General features: G+C 35.1%; 1 protein-coding gene across 3 annotated transcripts in view; it reads right to left on the bottom strand.

Annotated features, from left to right (window-relative positions):
* GRM5 (glutamate metabotropic receptor 5) overlaps window positions 1-20,194 on the bottom strand; it is a 543,390-nt gene that overhangs the window by 517,016 nt on the left and 6,180 nt on the right. The gene's annotated exons all lie outside the window — the stretch shown is intronic.

Below are 20,194 nucleotides of genomic sequence, written 5' to 3'. Positions count from 1 at the left end.
AAGAAAATAGTGAAAAGGTCTCTCTTTTTAATAGCCTTCAACTGATTGGATTATCTCATTTGCAGGAGATGGGCCCTTAGTGATCACAGATATAATCAGCCACAACTGCAATCAAATGACTGATGGTTTATTTAATAAACCAGCCTTCTGGTTTATCAACCAGCCATGAAATATCCTTGTAGCAATGGTCAGGCCAATGCTTGCCTGACCAGGGAACTGGGCACATCACCTGGCCAAGTTGACATCAGTTTAACCTTCATAGATGTTAAACTTGATCACCTGGCAGAGGTATTACTTGTTAGGTTTCTCCATTGTAAAGTTTATTCTTTCTACCCTTTTATTACTATATAGATTTAGTGCAGAGAGAAAAGCCCTGCTTCAATCCAGTAAGCCATCTAAAATATTCATTGCATCTCAAATTATTCCAAAATTTCAGAGTGGGAGGATTATTGTCCATGCTGGAACCTGTAGAAATTTGTCTGTTATAAAAGAGGGTAATAACAGGATACCTTGGTTTAACCATTCACATGATTTAACGGAAGAGGATACACTGCCTGAAAGAAGTGACATGACTCTGAAGGACCCTCTTACTGCATTTTTTCTCTCTTTCTTTATCTCTCTTTCTCTCACACACACACACAGTTCTGTTTTATGGGCTGCAGCTGCAGCAACCTTAGGAAGTGCATAATCCCATCAATACCAAATCCAGGCCAGGAAAGGGGTGGTGTGCAGCTGTGCCTGGTTTGTGGAAGAAAAGGAGAGGTAAGCAAAAGCAGTGGCAATTATTAATTTCCAGTATTCCTAAGTGCTGAATATACATTATTTTTCTTAAATTAGCCCACACAGTAACCACATAAAGCTGGCATCATGGGCCTATTTTGTATCAAAGTAGTGTAAATCTGTGATCATACCTTATGGCAAGTGGCAGAACTGGAATTTAAATACCACGTTCGTAGCATCAATATACATTTTAAGCAAGGATCCAACTTTAAAAATTTATTCCATCCTTTTGACCACCACAGAAATTGTGGAAGTTTCAAAGGACATGTAATGCATGCTCATTTGTAGAAAAACTGCTTAAGTTTAGTAGTCACCTTTTCTGTGAATAGAGAAATAATAATGGTCTCAAACTGAGAGCATGGACTAGAGCAGAATTTAGTGCTTGAGTCATTGGAATTACAATAGATTGATAGGTATTAATAGTCAGACAGATATAACTATAGCACTATCGGCTTGAGGAGTAAACCAAACAAAAGCATGACCAAGAGGATCCTCACTCAATTAGGCTGGTAGGTAGGCTCCTTAAGGGTCTCCAGAAAATGTGCCCAGACACAGGGACTGTAAGCAAAAGCAATTCCAGCTGCAGGCCCCAGTGATCTTTTTTTTTTATGATGAACTATTGTCTCATTCTTGATGGATGGACATTTTATATACTTAAAACTTTAAAATGCTGTTTTATTTGACCAGGAAATTTGCCTCAAAAGCAACTTGGACAGTATGACTCATGGAGAGGGAGTGGTGTAATATTTACTTTATAAGCAAACTAACAATTCTATTAAGTGCATATATATTACCTGAACATTTCATACCAGCATCTATTTATTAGAACATCAACACCTCTGTGTTAGGATACTACATCGGCGTTCATTTGTTACAGTTTATCCTATGTTAAAATATAAGTCCAAAGCAAATTTATGGAGCACCTACTTTGTGTCAGCACCATCCTAAAGGCCTTCATAGCCATTGTCTCACTTGATTGTCAAATATCTCTGACATGCAATCATGATGAATCCCATCAGGCAGAACAAGAAACTAAGGCTTAGCGAGGATAAGTGCTTTCCAATAGTGATAGAATTGGGATTCGAATTGATTCTAATGCTCTGTGAGATTACCCATGAAAAGGGATGGATGGTATGTTTGTCCAGAATTAATTCATTTCACCATCCAAGATTCATGTCACGGTTATCTTTATACAGCCTCATTTGTCTATAATAAGTTAATTTGTTACCAGAACACTCTGATATTTAATATTTGAAGCTAATGAGAAAAGGTCAGATTTAAATGTCCATATTATAAGGAAGCTAGAATGCATGACATCCAGAGGGTACTTGGAGTCCTGGCAAAAAGAAATGGCTCCTAAAGTTCATCACAAGCCTTCTGTTTACTTCAAAATCATAAACAGAGAGCAAAATGTTGCAGAGAAGGGGAAAAAGAAAATATCACCACCAACAAGATCACCCCATTATCTGCACAGACCTCTTTAAAAACAGCCCATGTCCAAGGTTCCTGCTGGGTCAGTGCACTGGATTGGCAATAAATCAGTTAAATGAATCTTTAATCCTATCTTTCTGCTTCCTTGATTCAGTTCAAGAATGTATCCAGAAGCAGGGGCTACAGATACCAAAACTGTTGGAAGAGCCGGGGCTGTGCAAGGTTGTGGCATTCCTACATCTTTAACTCATGGAAATGTTTAACCTCAAAGTTTTCACCATTATGCACAAACAGTTTTCAAGTGCAGGCAATCCTTGCTGAGAAGCTGCAGTTTAAACTCCTCTGCACCCTTGAAAGAACTGGAGACTGAGAAACTAAAAACAGTCATGGGGCCATGTGGAGATGGCTGAGGCCACGTAAGGAATACAAGAGGTATCCCTTTGGGATGGGAAAGAATTGGACTTGAATTCAAAACTCTAGATCATGAGAACATGCCATTAAAATTCTCAGAGGCTCAGTTTCTATACCTATGAAATAGGGATTATAATGTCTTCTTCATAAGATATTGTAAGGCTGTCCATCATTTCAGTCATTTGCCCATTCAACAATATTTGAACAGATGCTCTGTACCAGACTGTCCAATAGGCACTGAGGAAAAAGCTGTGAATAAATTAATCATGGCCTTTACTCTCAAGAAGTTTGGGGGTGGAGTGGTGGCAGGCAATAAACACAAGAACAAACATAAAACACATGGGAATTTAAGATAATGGTAAGCGTTCTTAAATACTAAAACAATGTCATGTTATAGGTAGCGTCAGGGGGGGGTTAGTTAGATTGAGTGTAATTTGGCATAAGTGGGGTTGTTTTGTGAAGACTGCATGAAAGACACAAAGATAGGCTGTACCATTCTTAAGGGCAGATGCCCAGTCATATTTTCGCCTAATAGCATATCACGTGGATCCTAGCGCATGGTAGACACTCAATATATATTTTAAATGAATATGGACGTGGCTTCCAATAGGAGCTTACATCATGATTCTTCTTTCTATACCTCTGAAAGCTTGTTTTCATGGCTCAGAGACTGTCTTATAATATTTAAAACTGATTGCTAGTCCTGACTCCCAGAGTTTATGATTTACTAACTCTTGGGTGAGAAGCAAAGATTTGTATTTCTGACACATTCCCAGGAGACACTGATGCAAATTTCCAGGTGAGCAGTTATGGCATCACTGCACATTCCTGGTCTATTTCAGGACATAAAAGAAGTAGATATGAGGTGCATGTGTATGTGTGTTTGTGTGTTCATTGTGTAAATTTCGAATGTTGGCATAAAGTTGGAGAAGAGTCCTTATATTTATCGAGGAAGAATTTCATCCTTTTCATTTTTCTCTGTTTTCCACTTTACACAACATGGCCCCATTCAATCTTCTGCCCTCCATTTTCTATTTCCCAGATTCATATATATCAGAATGATAAAGAAATAGTATGTTGCTATTAAATGGGGATTAAGAACCACTGGGGTCATTAGAATAGTCCCTTACCTAAGATGGTACAGACTATTAGTACCAAACATTAAAAAGATTATCAATGAATAGTTTTATTAATAAATAAGCAAAGACTTTCTTCATCCAGCCACATATATTTCAAACCAGGTCTTTGATATTCTATTACCTTAGCATGGGTTCCCTTTTTAACTTACTAAAGTTTAAAACAGTTAATCATAATCTTGGAGTTTTCCTTCAGTTTCAAAATGCGTTTTATATCTTCTCAGATACTCGTTGGAATATTAGGCAAATAAGGACCCACACAGATAAGCCATGCCAAAGTTACTGAGGAGGATGTCTGGAATGGGCCCTCAGTTGTGCCATCACTACATTAAGATATACCCCAGCCTGTCTTTGATTCAAGATGCTTCTCTCAGTATCTTCATATCACAGATCATTATGATCATCTACCAATTCAAGAAGCTTATTTCAGCATTTACTTAATTTTAATTTAATTGTATCAAATAATAGAATTTTTCCATTGAAACAGAACTCATTAAATGCAAAATACCAACAGGGATGTTCACTCATATCACCAGACAACTCTTGAGCTCAATGGTTTTAAGATCAAACCAACAGAAAATATTTTTATTCTGTTCAAACACGTTATAGCTAACAGTATTGGAGATAAAATATTTTACACTTTGTTCAACTTTTTAATGACATATTTTCAATTTTTGTTTCTATAGTTAAAAAGAACAAATCTAATTACCTGGCCTGCAAGTTTGAAACTTATAAATCAAGCCTAGTAACCTAATATTCGTCCCTTACATGCTGCTTATAAATTATCATATATATCTGACTCAGTCCTGCATCATTATACTGGTTTCTCTAAATAACCAGAACTGGCTATTCTAAAATGAATCGCTCAAATGGCAAGTAATCAAATCAGTTCTATACCACTAAAAGGCAAATCTTCCACCAAGAAAGTTAGTTTTTCCATTCTCGACATTTTCTTTGCCCCCAAAATCAATACGATGTTGGTAGGAGAAACTGAAAAATGAAAACTGAAGGTAGTGAAGATGAAATGTGGAAAATGAGGCCAGATAAAAATTAAAAACCTTTGTGGCTCAAAGGACTTTGTCATGAAAGTAACACAACAACCTACACAGTGGGAGAAAACAGTTGGATGCTACATAACTGATAATGGGTTTATTCCTGAATATATAAAGAAATCTTTCAACTTATCAAAGGATAAACAACCCAATTTAAAAATGGGCAAAAGAGTTGAACAGATAACTCTCCATAAAGAAATACAGTTTTGGGCGGAGAAGACGGCGGCTTAGTAAGACGCGCGGGTCTTAGTTCCTCCTCCAGAAAAGCAACTAAAGAAACAGAAACAATACGAAACAGCTCCCGGAGTCACGACAGAGACCAAAAAGACAGCGTACCCCATTCTGGAACAGCTGAACGGGCAGGGAGAATCTGCTGCGGTGAGATACCCTAGGGGTGCGCGTTTTCCCGGCCGGGGCGGCTGGCGACTGGGGTCCCCTCCACGCACGTGGCTCCCCGGTCTGACTGGGAACGTTGGATAGCGGGACCCTCCCGTCACGCTTGGCGTTTCGGGCCAGCTGGGCAATTAGGACCGGCACTCTCCCAAGCCGCAGCAGCCAGCGACCCCCGACCCCCGCCTCCACGCGCGGTTTCCCGGGCCGACTGCCGTGCAGACAGACGAGCGCCACGAGTGCCACCTACTGGGCAGGAAAAGAAAAACAGAGCCCAGAGATTTCACAGAAAAAGCTTTCAACCAACTGGGTCCCACACCCAGGGAAATCTGATCAAATGCCCAGACACCAGCAGAAAATAATGGATGACGCTCGGAAAATTGAAGATATGGCCCAGTCAAAGGAACAAACCAATAGTTCAAATGAGATACAGGAGCTGAGACAACTAATGCTGAATATACGAACAGAAATGGAAAAACTCTTCAAAAACCAAATCAATAAATTGAGGGAGGACATGAAGAAGACATGGGCTGAACAAAAAGAAGAAATAGAAAATCTGAAAAAACAAATCACAGAACTTATGGGAGTGAAGGACAAAGAAGAAAAAATGGAAAAAACAATGGATACCTACAATGGTAGATCTAAAGAGACAGAAGCTACAATTAGTGAACTGGAGGATGGAACATCTGAATTCCAAAAAGAAACAGAAACTATAGGGAAAAGAATGGAAAAACTTGAGCAGGGGATCAGGGAACTGAATGACAACATGAAGCGCACAAATATACGTGTTGTGGGCGTCCCAGAAGAAGAAGAGAAGGGAAAAGGAGGAGAAAAACTAATGGAAGAAATTATCACTGAAAATTTCCCAACTCTTATGAAAGATCTAAATTTGCAGATCCAAGAAGTGCAGCGCACCCCAAAGAGAATAGACCCAAATAGGCGTTCTCCAAGACACTTACTAGTTAGAATGTCAGAGGTCAAAGAGAAAGAGAGGATCTTGAAAGCAGCAAGAGAAAAACAATCTGTCACATACAAGGGAAACCCAATAAGACTATGTGTAGATTTCTCAGCAGAAACCATGGAAGCTAGAAGACAGTGGGATGATATATTTAAATTACTAAAAGAGAAAAACTGCCAACCAAGACTCCTATATCCAGCAAAATTGTCCTTCAAAAATGAAGGAGAAATTAAAACATTTATAGACAAAAAGTCACTGAGAGAATTTGTGACCAAGAGACCAGCTCTGCAAGAAATACTAAAGGGAGCACTAGAGTCAGATACGAAAAGACAGAAGAGAGAGGTATGGAGTAAAGTGTAGAAAGAAGGAAAATCAGATATGATATATATAATACAAAAGCCAAAATGGTAGAGGAAAATATTATCCAAACAGTAATAATACTAAAAGTTAATGGACTGAATTTCCCAATCAAAAGACATAGAATGGCAGAATGGATTACGACCCAGCAATACCACTGCTAGGTATCTACTCAAGGGACTTAAGGGCAAAGACACAGACAGACATTTGCACACCAGTGTTTATAGCAGCATTATCTACAATTGCAAAGAGATGGAAACAGCCAAAATGTTCATCAACAGACGAGTGGCTAAACAAACTGTGGCATATACCTACGATGGAATATTATGCAGCTTTAAGACAGACTAAACTTATGAAGCATGTAATAACATGGATGGACCTAGAGAACATTATGCTGAGTGAGTCTAGCCCAAAACTAAAGGACAAATACTGTAAGGTCCCACTGATGTGAACCGACATTCGAGAATCAGCTTGGAATATATCATTGGTAACAGAGACCAGCAGGAGTTAGAAACAGGGTAAGATAATGGATAATTGGAGCTGAAGGGATACAGACTGTGCAACAGGACTAGATACAAAAACTCAAAAATGGACAGCACAATAATACCTAAGTGTAATGTAACTAGGTTGGAATACTGAATGAAGCTGCACCTGAAATATGGTTTTTTGTTTGTTTGTTTGTGTGTTTGTATCTTTTGTTTTTGTTTTTTTTCTTTTTCCTTTTTATATATATATATATTATTAGTATTATTATTTTAATTCTCTTCTCTATATTAACATTCTATATCTTTTTCTGCTGTTTTGCTAGTTCTTTTCCTAAATCGATGCAAATGTACTAAGAAATGATGATCATACATCTATGTAATGATACTAAGAATTACTGAGTGCATTTGTAGAATGGAATGATTTCTAAATGTTGTGTTAATTTCTTTTCTTTTTTTTGATTAATAAAAAAATTAAAAAATAAATAAATAAATAAATAAGAAAAAAGAAAAAAAAAGAAAAAAAAAAAGAAATACAAATAGCCAGAAAACACATGAAAAGTTGCTCAACGTCACCTGCCATCAGGGAAAAGCAAACCAAGTCACAATGAAATACCATTTCATACCCATTAGATGGCAGCTTTATATAAAAAGAAAAAGAGAAAATGACAAGTGTTGGAGAAGATATGGAAAAATAGGAACACTGAACACTGATTTATTGCTGGTGACAACGTATATATTTCATCTGTGTCCTTCTTATTTTCAATAAAGAAATCTTTTATGGAATTTTCAGACACCAGAAATTAGAAGGAGAATGATTTAGAAGTGCAAATGGAGGACCCAAGAGGTTACATTTGAAACAGCAACTGGATCCAAAAGTAATAAATATAACTAAATTAGTATTAACTGATGGCATTTAATGAGAGGCTGCTGTGTATTGCATATCACTTGCAAACATTTTCTATATTTTATAAGTATTCATTTAATTTGCATAACACATATGTGACATAGGTCTACGACTATTCTCAACTTCTGTGTCTCAGTTTCCTCAGCCATCAAACGCAGATAATAATAGTACAACTTCACAGGATTAATGTGAGAATTAAATGGATTAATACGTGTAAGCGCTCAGAAAACTGCTTGGACACCAGGTAAATGCTATGTTTCTATATCATCAATATCAATCATTTTACAATTGATGAAGATGTTAAATAACTTGTCCAAATGCTGGTCTATTTAACCACAGAATACATGTTCTTAAATTCGATGGTAAAAGCAGTGAATAAATAAATATTTCAATTATAATTAAAATTGAATTGTCTGTGAGACTGCGTGTTCTTACAATAAGAATTATTTGAATATTAAGCTTTCCAGTCCCCCTGGCATAAGGAGTTAGGTACTGATTTGATTGCTCCTACTCACAGCTCTGTGCCCTTAGACAAGTTGCCTAAGTTTCCTAGGCCTGAGTTTATTTTTTCTGTAAATGAGGAGGTTGAAGAAAGATCCCAAAATAAAAAGCAAGTAACATTTTTGAACCCTTATTGTGTGTTAGGCATTGTTCAAAAATAATTATCACAGCTGCCTTATTTGCCAAAAACATTTATCATTATCCCTTTTCTGAAATGAGGTAATTGAGACTTGGAGAACTTGTCACAAGTCAGTTGTTCACAACGAATAGTGATGGAGCTGGCATTTGAACCCAATCTTTCTGTATTCAATATCTGAGTTTTTACTTAATGAATATTTAGTTTCCTCACTAACCTATCAGGTCGCTTCCAGAACTCACACTTTATCAATAGTTGTTAATTAGTGATGAGATATGGACATGAGGTGGAAAAAGGAGTTTAACTTCTTCCCCCAACCATGTCTGTCCATCAAAATCTCACTGACTTTATTGTCATAAAGACATCCTTAATGAAAAGTCTTTGATTTGCAACTAATTTTCACAATGCTGTACTTGGTATTTTATAATAAAAGCTAAAAGCCTACTCCAAATATATAGATTTTGGCATTCAGTGAGTATCCATTTAATTTTTAATTAATTACCATATCAGGCAGTTTTATATTTACGAAGTGCATTAACTGATTATTCAGTTGACTATCATTATAAAACCTTAGTACAGAAAGTGCGGATACAGCCATCTGCCATCATGCAAATGAGGATCTGTGTATTCAGAAAGGTTTAATGTGCTGCTTAAGGTCAGCCCAAGGTGGGGATCAAATATGGCCTCCTAATTTCAAGTTCAGTGTTCATTCCACCGACCTCAAAACCAAATTCTCTGATGATCTAAAAAAATCAGAAATAAATTTTCCATATTCAAGTTCAATCACTTCAGCATGTTTCTGCTTTTTCTCAGGAATAGTTAAGACTGATTTCAGTTGCCTTTGATTGCAAATTGTGTACAATTTCCTAATTTCCACTCATGGCCACTTTAGCATTTAATATGTCAAACTTGAGAGCCTATTTTTCTTCGTTATGCTTCCAAATGATACTCTTTTCTTCCCTCAATGGCACAAGTGTTATACTCTCCTCAGCCTATTTCATCCTTTTTAGCATATGCAATAATTTGACATCTACTCTCAGAGTGAAAGGGAAAGCAAAAGTATGTAACAAGTTTTGTGGCTAGAAGAGAAATTTCCTGTCAAACAGACCCAAATTACTTTTCTCTAAAGTCACAAAATAGTGCAACCTCCATCAAAGAAGGAGCTTTCCAAATAAGTGAGGCTAATTCAATGTAACCATTGATTCAATGATTACTTAAGAGAACTAAAAAAATATCAGACCCTGAAAAGATTCAGAGAAGAGAAGAGGGGTTGAAAATTTTAAGAAAGAGGTAAATACTTAAAACACCAAAATAAGAGCTGTTTTTGAGATTATCAATAATTGCACATAAAGAATGTTAAATTTACACCAGGAGAAATATTGTATGGTTAAAACTAAAGTTCCATGTAGATTATCAGAGGTCTAAAATCCATAAAAATAATTTTGTAATTTTCTAAATGAATCAAAGAATATATTGATTGCTAATTATTATATATTTTATAGTTGATTTTTTGAGGTTTCTATAATATGCGATAATGAAGGAAATTTTAAAACTATTTTACTTTAAAAATATGGCTAGTGACACTTAACTCAGGTCTGTGATCACTCAGGGAATGATATTTACAAACTTTATGCAGAATATTCATGCATTTAATAGTATAAACAAAAGGGAATATCTAGGTCATCCACAGAGTTTACATGGCTCCCTTCAATCCTAGATTATAAAGCACTAGGCAAGCATAGAAAAAACATTGAATTAAACAAAATGATGGCATATTGTGTCTGTTTGATTGTCTTTTTGCTTTTTTATTTCTACCGCTGATATCTATATCCACTGTAATCATGTAACATTTTGCATCCAGGATCATATATCTCATTGAATTATTGGGTGAGGACTGGTGAGCAAAGATTTTTTTTTCATATAGAAAAAATATTTAAAATCTGCATAATTTTTCAAATTACATTGAATAAAGACTTCTTTCCTTCAATATAGTTGGATAATTCACTGATTCCTTGCCATATAAGTTTTTCTTTTATTAGTAAAGTTGTGGGTTTATAGAACAATCAAGCACAAACTACAGCATGCTCACACCACACCACCAACACCCTGCATTGGTGTGGAACATCAGTTCCTTGATGAAAGCACATTTTTATAATTGTCTTAGTAACTACAGCCCTGGTGCCAGTTAGGATTCACTGTTTGTGCAGTTCAGCTTTACAGATTTCTTAAGCTTTTATTTCATTTCCAGATATACAACCTAACATTTCCCCTTTTAACCACATTCAGACATATATTTAAGTTAGTTAATTAATTCCAAAATGTTGGGCCACCATCAACACCATCCAGTGCCAAACAAAACACTCCCATCATTCCAAATAGGAACCCTGAATATTTCAAGTCTAATTTTCCATTCCATGCCTCAGCCCTGTTTCCTGGTAAACTATATTCTAAATTCTTACTCTATGAGTTTGCTTATTCTAATTATTTCATATCTGGAAATCATACAATATTTTTCATTTGTTGCCTGGCTTCTTTCCCTCAACATAATGTCCTCAAGGTTCATCGATGTTGTCACTTGTATCAGAGTTTCATTCATTTTTGCAGATAATATTCCATTGTATGTACAAACCAGATTTTGTTTATCCATTCGTCAGTTGATGGAGACTGGTTTGCTTCTATCTTTTGGCAATCGTGAATAATGCTGCTATGCGTCTCAGTGTGCAAATATCTGCTCGAATCACTGTTCTCAGTTCTTTTAGTAATATATTTAGCAGTTGGGTTGCTAGGTCATATAGTAGCTCTATACTTAGCTTTCTGAGGTACTGCCAAAATGTCTTACCCAGCTGCTGAGCTATTTTACATTGTCACCAGCAATGAATCAGTGTTCCTATTTTTCCATATCCTCTCCAACACTTGTCATTTTCTGTTATACATATATATATGATATCAGCCATCTAACGGGTATGAAATGGTATCTCATTGTGATTCTGTTTGAGTTTCCCTGATGGCTAGTAATGTTGATCATCTTTTCATGTGCTTTCTGGCTATTTGTATTTCTTTATGGAGAGATATCTGTTCAACTCCTTTGCCCATTTTTGTTGTTAAGTTGAAAGATTTCTTTACACATTCTGGACGTTAACTCTTCATCAGATACATAGTTTCCAACTGTTTTCTCTCATTATGTACTTTGTGGTGTTACTTTCATGATAAAAGCCTTTAAAGCACAGAAGTTTTAATTCTTATGTGCTCTCATTTATTTTTTTTTCCTTTGACGTTTGTGTTTTGTGAGTAAAGTCTATGAAACCATTATGAAACCATTGCCTAATACAAGGTCCTGAAGATGCTTCCCAATGTTTTCTTCAAGGAGTTTAATAGTTCTGGCTATATTTAGTCTTTGATCCATTTTGAGTTCATTTTATGTATATGGTGTGATGTATGAGTCCTACTTTTTTTGCAAATGGACTCCAGTTTTCCCAATGCCATTTATAGAAGAAACTATTCATTCTCAATTGGGTGTTTTTTGCTCCCTTGTCAAAAACCATTGACCACAGATATAAGAGTTGATTTCTGAGCTCTCACTTTGATTCCATTAATCTATATACCTTTGCCAGTACCATGCTGAGTTGATTACTGTGGCTTTTTAGTAAGATTTAACATCAGGAAATGCGAAATTTCCAACTTCCATCTTTTTCAATATGGATTTGGCAAACCGGGGTGCCTTACCCTTCCATATAAATTCGATGATGGATTTTCCATTTCTGTGAGAAGGTTTCTGGAATTTTTATTGAGATTATTATTGAAGCTCTAAATCACTTTATGTAGGATTGACATCTTAACAATATTCTTCCAGTCTATGAACATGTGAAGTTCTTCCATCTATTTAGGTCTACTTTGATTTCTTTTAGCAATGTTTTGCAGTTTTCTGTGCACAAATCCTTTACATCCCTGGATAGATTTCTAGATATTTGATTATTTAATTTGCTACTCTAAATGTAATTCTCTGGATTTCTTCTTCTGATGTCTTATTGCTTGTGTATAGAAAAACTACTGATTTGGGAGTGTTCATATTGTAACCAACACTTCGTTGAATTCATTTGTCAACTCTAAGAGCTTTGTTGCAGATTTTTCAGAATTTTCTGCATACAGGATTATGGCATCCATAATAGAAGAAGAAAAATGGAAGTTTTTACTTCTTCCTTTCCCATTTGGATAGCTTTTATTTATTTTTCTTGCCTAATTGTTCTGGTAAGAACTTCTGGTGCAACGTGGATAATAGTGGTGGAAGTGGGCATCCTTATCTTGCTCTTGATCTTAGATGGAAGCTTTTGGTCTTTCACAAGTATTATGTTAGCTATGAGTTTTCATATATTTATCTCTTTCCATTTCTTTATCATAGTAAGGAAGAAATTCCTTCCTTACTGAGTGCTTTTATCAAGAAGCGATGATAGATTTTGTCAAATGCTTTTTCTGCATTGAGATGATCATATAATTTTCCACTTTATTCTGTTAATGTGGTGTATTACACTAATTGATTTTCTTATGTTGAACTGCTGATGCCTAACAGGGATAAATCGCACTTGATCATGGTTTATAACTCTTTTAAGGTGCTGTTGGATTTGCTGTGATAATATTTTGTTCAAGACTTTTGCATACATATTCCTAAGAGATATTGGTCTGTAATTTTCTTTTCCTGTGATATCTTTATCTGGCTTTGGAATGAGGGTGATGGTGTCCTCATAAAATGAATTAAGGAGTGTTCCTTTCTCTTCAAGTTTTTTGGAAGACAAGCAGAATTGGAGTTGTCTTGGTAAAATCTTGGAAAGCCTGATTTCTTGGAAAGCTTGGTAAAATCCCCCTGTGAAGCCACATGGTCTTTTCTCTGTTGGAAGGTTTTTTTTTTATTACTGATTCAATCTCTTTACTAGTTATTGTTTAATTAAGATCTTCTACATCATCTTGACTCAGTGTAGGTAGTTTGTGTGTTTCTAAGAATTTGTCCATATCATCTAGTTTGTCTAATTTATTGGCATACAACTGTTCATAGTATCCTCTTATTGTCCTTTTTGTTTCAGCACGGTCAGTAGTAATGCCTCCCTTTTTATTTCTGATTTTAATAATTTTATCCTCTCTTTTTTTTTCTTCATCAGTCCAGCTAAAGTTTTGTCAATTTTATTGATTTTTGTAAAGAACAGAATTTTGGCTTTGTTGATGCCTCCCTATTTTTTTTTTTTTGTTGTTCTTTATTTTGTTATATCTCTAATCTAATCTTTTTCCTTCCTTCTGCTTGCTTTGGAGTTAGTTTGCTCCTCTTTTTCTAGTTCTTTCAGTATTGAGGTACATCGCTGATTTGAAGTCTTTCTTTTTTTAATGTAATTATTTAGACTATAAATTTGCCTCTCAGTACTGCCTTTGCTATTTCCCTTTAGTTTCAGTATGTTGTGTTTTCATTTTCATCCACTTTTCCTTGTGAATTCCTCTTTAACCCATTGGTTCTTTAAAAGTATGGTATTTAATTTCCACATATTTTTAAATTTTCCTTTTTTCCCTGTTATTGATTTATAGCTTTATTCTGTTTTGGTTGGAGAAGATACACTTTATGATATCAGTAATTTTTAATTTATTGAATCTTGTTTTGTAACCTAAGATATGGCCTATCCTGGAGAATTGTCTATACATACTCCGAAGAACGTGTATTCTGTTGTTGCTGCTGTTGGTAGTGAAATGTTCTACATATGTCTGTTAGGTCAAGTTTGTTTAGGGTATTGTTCAAGTTTTGTATAAATTTATTGATTTTCTGACTACATATTTTATCCACTATTAAAGTATTACATTAAAGTCCTTTACTATTAATGTACAACTGCTAGTTTATATATGTCAGTATTTGCTTCATATATTTTGAGGCTTTTCTGTTAGATACACATTTAGTCTGCTGGGCTGCAGAAATGCAATATACCTGAAATGGGCTGACTTTTTCTTTCTGAGTTTTGTGTTTGTAAATTTTTTAGCGTTTTTTTATTGTGAAATATAACATTATATTAAAAAGCAATATATTTCAAATTCTGTGGTAACAAGAAGTTATAGAATAGATTTCACAGTTTGGTATGGGTTACAGTCCCACAGTTTTAGGTTTTTGCTTCTAGCTGTTCCAAGACACTGGAGACTGAAAAAAAATTTTAATATAATGATTAATCAGTCATACTTATTTATTAACTCTTATCTTCTTCATTATAACTCTTACTTCTCCTTTGATCCTTCTCCCAATTTTTAGAGATATTTGGCCTAAGCCCATTCTAATTTTTTTCATGGTGGAAACAGGTGTCAATAATATAGGATGGGAGATGGAACTAGTTAATATTCTTGGAGAGACTGGCCCCTCTTAATTTCAGGACTTATCTGGCCTAGGAACACATTTTGAAGTTGTAGGTTTCTTAGTAATTGTAATGTATGATCCTAGTGTGTGAAACTTTTATAGAATCTCAGATAAAGCCTTAAGTGTTCTTTAGAGTTAACAGGAATGATTTTTGTTGGCGGTTGGCAACCCATGATGAATAGCAATATCTAGCTAGAGTATACATAAGAGTAGCATCCAAAATCATCTTTTGACTCTATTTGAAACTTCTTAGCCACTGATGCCCTATTTTGTTACATTTATTTTGGTCAGGAAGGTGTTGTCAATACCACAGTGCCAGGACCAGGCTCATCTCTGGGAGTCATGTGTCAAATTTCCAGGGAGACTTTCACCCCTGGATGTCATGTTCCACATAGCCGGGGAGGGTAATGATTTTATTTGCAGAGTTGGACTTCGAGAGAGAGCAGTAACAAAAGAGGTTTCCTGGAAGTAACTCTTAGGCATAACTACAGGTAGACTTAGATTTTCCATTACAGAAATAGGCTTCACAAGTGCAATGGCCTGGCTTTTTACAATGGGAATTTATTAGTTTACAAGGGAACAGTTTTGAGACCCAAATCTAGGTATCATCAGGTCACCTCCTTCCTGAAGACAGGTTGCCAGTGATCTTGGACTCCTCTGTCACATCACATGGTACATGGTGGCATCTGCTGATCTCTCCCTTCTCTTCCAGTTTCCATTGCCTTCATCTTCTGGCTTCTGTGGATTTCTCTCTCAGCTTCAGTGACTTTATCTCTGTATTTATTCCATTTAGAGAAGACTCCAGAAAGAGATTTAAGACCCACCTGGAGCATGCCTCAACTGAAGTAACCTAATTAAAAGGTCCCACCTACAATAAGTTTACACCCACAGGCATGAATTAGCTGTAAAACCATGATCATGGTTTTACAGGGTCCATTCAGCTTCAATCTATCACAGTGCATATATATTTATAATTGTTGCATCTTCTTGTTGAATTGACCAATTTATCAGTATATAGTGATAGTCTTTGTCTCTCATAACTTTTTTTTAACCTAACATATATTTTATCTGATATTGGTATAGCTACCCCAGCTTTGTTCTTATTACTATTAAAATGTTTTCCATACTTTCACTTTGAACCTACTTGTATCCTTGAATTTAACATGAGTCTATTGCAGACAGCATATAGGCCTGTCATGCTTTTATATCTATTCTGCCCATCTGTGCCACTTGACTGGAAAGTTTAATCCATTTACGTTTAAAGTCACTACTGATAATATGCAACTTTCTTCTGCCATTTTGCTATTTAGTTTTTGGAAGTTGCATACTTTTGTGTTCTTTGATTCTTCCATTAATGTCTACTTTTATATCTATTTGCTTTTTTGTATTGTCCCATATTGAGTGACTTTTCTTTTCAATATGGATATGCTTTACATATACTTTCTTTTTGGTTGCCATGGAGTTAAAATTAATCATTGTAAATACATAGCAGTCATATTTGGTTTAATACCACCTTAATTTCAGTAGCATACACATACACTTTTCCTATACACCTTTGTCCCGCCACCATTTTTTGGTACTTCTTACCATTTATATCTTGTATATTTTATTTCCCAAGCCACAGATTTATTATTACTTTTGTATGCATTTGCATTTTAGCAACTGTAGGAAGTAAGAAGTGGAATTGCATACCAAAAAATATGATCCAATAATATTGGCATTTGTAATTATACAAATGATTACATTTCCCAGAGGTCTTTATTCTTTATGCCACTTTGAACTGCTATCTAGTGTCTTATCCTTTCAGACTGAAGAAGTTCCTTTAGTATTGCATGTAGGGCAGGTCTAATGGTGATGAACTCCCTTAGTTTTTGTTTATCTGCAAATATCTTATCTATTCCTTAATTTTGAAAGAAGCTTGTCAGACATAAAATTTTTGAATAATGGTTCTTTTTTTTCAACACTTTAAGTATTTCAACACACTGCCTTCTTGCCTCAATAGTTTCTGAATATAAATCAGCACTGAATCTGAGATTCTTTTGTAACTAATATGTTGTTTTCTCTTACAACTTTCAGAACTCTCTCCTTGTCCTTTGCATTTGGTAGTGTGATCAGTATACCACATTCTGGTCTTTTTCATTGATGCTTTCTGAATTTTTATTCTTTTCCTTTGGATGGGCAATCATTTCCTTTTTCATTGCTTGTCTTGTACTCTTTTGTTCCATTATGTTCATTTTGATATTTTAGAAAGTTAACTCTAGGATTCATTCTCTGAGATGTCTGTTTCTTGATCTGGCCTATAGTAGTACCCTGTAAATGTTTCAAGTTCATGAATAAATGAATTTATTTGTTGTAGTTTCACATGGATATAAAGCTCTATTTGGTGTGTCTTCACTTACATCAAAATATCTTGCATTTAATCAAAAAGTCTAAAACTTTTTTTTTGCAAAAATCGCTCTGAATTCATGAATTGTTGTTGCCAGTTTTTATTTCCAGCCCCAAACAGTTTGCAAAATAGAAATACCACCAAACTCTCAAACATCTTCAATTTAATTTTCATTTTATTATTGATGAGCTGCTTTACAATCAGTTGTATATAAACACAAATTTGTATAATTATTATTCTCAGCTTGATACTTGAGCACATATCCTTTGAATAAGAGCTAGAGTTTAAAAATTACACATAATAGAAATTAATGATTATTTATATACTTTAATCCCACTGAAAAACACTAGACCCAATTATTTTCATTTTAGAATTGAAAATTTTTAAAAATATTTTATTACAAATAAATAGCCAGATAGCTTGTTTAATATTTTATTTTTTCAGTGTCTATATATGTTTTCTGTCTTTTCCCAATCTACATCAATAAAAATATATTAATTACCAGCTCCATTTGTGATGTATATATTATTAAACCCATTAAATGGAAATTAAGTTAGCATGGCCCCTTAATATATCTTACTTAACTTTTTATTTCCCACCTTCTCCCAGCGATAAAAAGCCTTTATACTACAATGCAGATACATCTTCCTAAAAAGCCATTTAGCGAAATGTAAAGACTTAGACATTGTTATCCAAATCTGGTGAAAATCAGATATATCACATATGAAAAGAGATCGTATAATAAAAAAAATAAAGACGTTTGTGAAGAAATTGACAGATACAAATAGTTCTGTTTTTAGGGTCATCAAGGAAAGTAACCCAGAGGTAATCCATTTTACCTTACTTATATTCAATCTAGTATTTATTACACAGTTTGGACTGATTTTCAGATGGTATCATAATGACATATTAATGGTAACATGGAAATTTGTATTTTGATATCACTTCACAGATAATAAAGCACCTTTATAGTTTCTGAAATACTGGAAACCTTGATAAATAATAGTTCTCATCATTATTTAGTTATGATGATCTGTAAAAGAGCATCAATTTAGTTGTCATACTAATATAGCTATTCATATAATTTTTTAATTTTATTTCCTCGGGTCCATATTATTTCTTTCTTTTTTTTTTTTTTTTCGGCATGGACAGGCTCTAGGAATCGAACCCGGGTCTCCAGCATGGCAGGTGAGAATTCTGCCACTGAGCCACCATTACACCACCCTCCATTTGGTTTTATTCTCAGTCCTATGGCATGCCTTGATGTGCTATGACTTAACTTTCAATAGCAAAGCTGCCAGAGACAGCCTAGTGAAGGCTCATGAGCAAGACCAATTTGAAATATACAAGGAAGTTTATACCTATTGTGCTTATATTTTCTTCACAAAAAAATTATTAATGCTTGTTAAGAAGTGAAAAATAACACAGAAATGCTTAATATATAGCATTAACTTTTCTTCTTCAGTCTCTTCCTGCTCTATACCAACCCTCCCCTCTATCCCTCATAAACACACACAGTAAAGACAACCATGTTAGGCAAATGGCTCTGGGGCTTTGTATACTTTATTTATTTTCCATACCACAGTGTCTCCCCACATACGTCAACAACTGGAGGGTGATAGTGTGAGAAATGGTGCCAAAGTGCTAAGCACCCTACAGTTTATTTTATGATTGCAAATCTAACTTCCAAAAAAGAAAATCAGTGAGGCTCTAAGACTCACTACATGTATTTATTTGCTTTCTTATTTGATTGATTTTTATGCTCTGAAGAATTGGTCATTTTCCTTCCCAACTCTCTACTCCATTCAGTATTGAAACATCAAACCATATTGAAATATCATTTGCAGTTTTTTTTTTTCTTCACACCCAAAATAAGGCAAGGCAAATTCTTGACAGACAAATCTGCTATGTGCCAAGCTTGATGCTAAGAGCTTTATATCTAGTTCTCACAACAGCACTATGGGACAGGTACTATTATTTCCACTTAATACATGAGGACAGTAAGTTAAGTGACTTGTCTAAAGCTACACAGCTAGTAAGAACATTAGTCAGGTTTTGCACTCAATCTGCCTATGTACAACTAATAGTTAAACAGAATCATCTTAATTTGCCAGGACTGCTATGAAAAATACCATACATTAGTTGGCTGAAACAGGAATTTTTTGGCTCACCATTTTGTAGGCTAGAAAATCAAATTGATGTCAACGCGATGTTCTCTGCAAGGCTGTAGCATTCTGGTGATGGCTTTCTGGCAATCCTCTGCCACGTGGCTGTCTACTCCTGTCTCCTCCTCTGGTTCTTTGTTTAGTTGTCTAATTTCCTTTGCTAATAAAACCATCAGCTGTATTGGATTAAAGCTCACCCTCAGTTTGGCTACAACCTAACCAATAACATCTTCATAGGTCCTATTTACAAATAGTTCACACCCACAAGACTGAGGGCTAGGACTTGAACATGTCTTTATGGAGAGCATTATTCAATCTCCTACAGAAATGATTCTGAAGGGCAGGGAATTTAGATATCACACATGTCTTTGCAATAAGCTTTATAAATTTCAGGTCATGACTCCAGTGCAGCTCACCCATTTCATGCAATTACTTAAAACTTCTAAAAGTGCTCTCTCATATATTAGTTCACTTTACTTTACCAGTGGTTTTTGGTCTCAGCTTAACATTCTCAAAGTACCTCAAATTTAGACTTGACTTTCTCTCAAATGAGATTTTATATATATTCACTGGTATACTGAGAGAAAACTGGAAAACGACTCCTCTTATACCTTTAAACATGTGCTTTAGTGAGCAACACACCACATATGGAATACTGTGATTTGCTTTTTATAACAAGAAAGCCTGTGAACAGTAAAACGCATTTCATTGTATCGTTTGTGGGAGTGGGAC

The sequence above is a fragment of the Tamandua tetradactyla genome, chromosome 8 (assembly GCF_023851605.1).
Source record: "Tamandua tetradactyla isolate mTamTet1 chromosome 8, mTamTet1.pri, whole genome shotgun sequence".
Taxonomy (NCBI): Eukaryota; Metazoa; Chordata; class Mammalia; order Pilosa; family Myrmecophagidae; genus Tamandua; species Tamandua tetradactyla.
The sequence above is the reverse complement of the archived record's forward strand: the minus strand, read 5'-3'. Positions and strand labels throughout refer to the sequence as shown.